The following is a 2809-nucleotide window of genomic DNA, read 5'->3' on the forward strand; positions in this document are numbered from 1 at the left end:
TGGAATAGAAAACCCAAACAACAAAACCTTAAATAGGAGGGATTTATTTTCCTTCATGTAACAATAAGCCTAGAAATGAGCAATCTAGAGCTGGTAAGCTGGCCCTCCAAAGCAATCATGAGCCAGACACCTCTGTCTTCCTACACTATTAACAGTGTGTAGAGTTTTGCTATTATGGTTGAAATATGGCTGTTCCACCTTCAGCATCATACCACTGTTCCAGTTAAAAAAAAAAAAAATGGGTACAAGTCCAATGACTAAATGAACAGTTCTTCCATAAAACTGTTAGCAACATCCACTTTAATTCTGTTGATAGGTCACATGGACAACCATGGCTTACAAGAGTCTGAAGAAGTAAAGATTTTTAACTGGACACATTATCACCCTGAAAAAAAAAATCAGTTCTGCTACTAAGGAAGAAAGAATATTGTCTTAAACAACTAGCAGTATCTACCACCATGCTCAACATTTTTTCCATAAAACTGCTAGCAACATCCACTTTAATTTTGTTGATAGGTCACATGGACAACCATGGCTTACAAGAGTCTGAAGAAGTAAAGATTTTTAACTGGACACATTATCACCCTGAAAAAAAAAATCAGTTCTGCTACTAAGGAAGAAAGAATATTGTCTTAAACAACTAGCAGTATCTACCACCATGCTCCAAGGAGCCTTGACACATTATCGAAATACCACACCAGGAAGACAACAACACTGTCCAATATTTATATGTTTCAAATGGGAGAATCTGGTCAATTTGAGTCCCATAGATACAGTATATTTTCCAAAGTGGCCCAAACTTATTTTTCTTGTTGCTAATTTTTAAAGAATTGGCTGACAAAAATGTAACATCTAGCAATTTTTCCAAGATTACTGTACAGTTGTAAAAAAGGACATGCATAGAGAAGTTCATCAAAGAGTTGTTTATGTTAGTAAAAATTTGGAAAAAATGTAAATCAATAGAATACTGGTTAGATAAATCATGGTATGTCCACTTAATGGATACCATGTATCTTTTTAAAATAATGTTACTTGTGACATATTGTTCAGTGAGAAAAGAACTGTGTATATAAGATCTCATTTATGAAATATTGTATTTATATGTCTCAGGTTTTTTTTTATTCTTAGAGATATCTGAAAGAATATATCATGAACTTTTAAAAATGGTTATCTCTGGATTATGAGGTTTGGGGAAAAAATTGTATTTCTTTGAATAGTTATATTGTTTTCATCAAAATAGCAGCTATTTGCAGAAGTAACTAAAAAGGGTAGGAGGGGCTGATTTTATCCAGTATTGCTCATATCAACATTCCATCTTGCCAGTAATTTTCTTAGAAATGCTGTGGCGGAACTTACCCATGGAAAGATCTCTTACCTTTGCTCACTGGAAAAATGTTATTCCTTGTTCATTATAAATTTCGATAAAATTAAAATGAGATAAGGAATCCTGAGGTCCTTTGCTTTTTTTTCTATTTGGAATACTGTGGCCTCTGAAAGGTTTCCTTTCCCTGTTTTACAGTGGCTGTGGAAAGGAAGAGGGTGAGGCTGGGCAGTAATATATACAGGTTGGGGAAGAGAAAAGAGGATGGTGGTAGGATATAAGGAAGAGAAGTCTGGAGGTATAGACCAGGGAAAGTGCACTAACCTGGACATCAAGATACTTGCAATTCTCTTCTAGCATTGGCCTATCAGTTTATCTTTCTGACCTTATCTGAAAAATGAGAGGTGTAGATAACAAGCACTAGATGTTTTAAAATTCTTTTGGAAGAGTCTTTTGGATCTGTTAATGGCACATCCTGGCAAACTACACTAGAGCTGAATCAAATTAAAGGAAAAATAACAATAACTTCCAAATGTTATTTATTATTTCTCCTAGCCATGTTGTTAAGCAACATGACAAGGTTACGTAGCTAAGAAGTGGAGGAACCAAGATTCCAGCCTAGATCCTATACTCCTAACAGCTATTCTGAAAGTTACTGAAGAACTTGCCTGACGAGGGCATTTAAAGGAAGCAAGATAGCTTTCTCACCCTCAAGTTAGGCCTTGTAGACAATGGTTAACACCAATAAAGCCAAGACCTTATTACTTCCACCTCCCGATTGCTTTGGGGTTGCCTCAATGGCTAGTAGGCTCCTCCCTCTAATCAAAAGACAGCTTTCAAAGTCTTTTGTCAACTAAAGGGGAGATAAGTTTTGCAAAACTAAAGGAGAAGGGCTTTATGACAGCGCTGAAGTAACGACAGAACCAAATACCCCCTGTGCCTACAGGCGGCTTTGTGGTGTTACCACTAACTGAATTTTCAGCCCTTCCTGGTTCACACATCTGGTTAGCCAGCACCCGTTTGCCTACCTCATCTTGCCGTATTTCCTTTCATTGAGGCCAGAGAGATACTGAGTACGGAGGAGGGGGATGCGGGTGAGTTGGGGGAAAACGGAAAAATCCGGGTAAGAGCATGCTAGAGGTCAAAAGACTCTTGTAGGGCTAGATCTGGTCCGTCAGACAAAGGTCCATAAGGCATCCCCAGCCTCAGTCCCTGCTGTGTCACTGCTTTAACCCCTCGCAAGGTCCGGAAGCTACTGCAAGAGCCTATAGCAGTATGAGGAAGGGGAAAGCCGGCAGCGAGGAGCTGCAAGTGGGCTGCGACTATCACTCACAGAAGACCCGACTTCCCAGACCCCTTCGCAGAAGGGCGGGGCGTGAGCTCGGCGGCCAATCCCAGCGTCCGCACGTCGCCGTAGCCCCGCCCCACCCGGTCCCCTCTCGCTCCGCCCTTCCCTGGGGCTGGTGCGGCGGCGGCGACGTCAGCGCC

The sequence above is a fragment of the Pteropus alecto genome, unplaced genomic scaffold, assembly GCF_000325575.1.
Source record: "Pteropus alecto unplaced genomic scaffold, ASM32557v1 scaffold21, whole genome shotgun sequence".
In the NCBI taxonomy this organism is placed as follows: domain Eukaryota; kingdom Metazoa; phylum Chordata; class Mammalia; order Chiroptera; family Pteropodidae; genus Pteropus; species Pteropus alecto.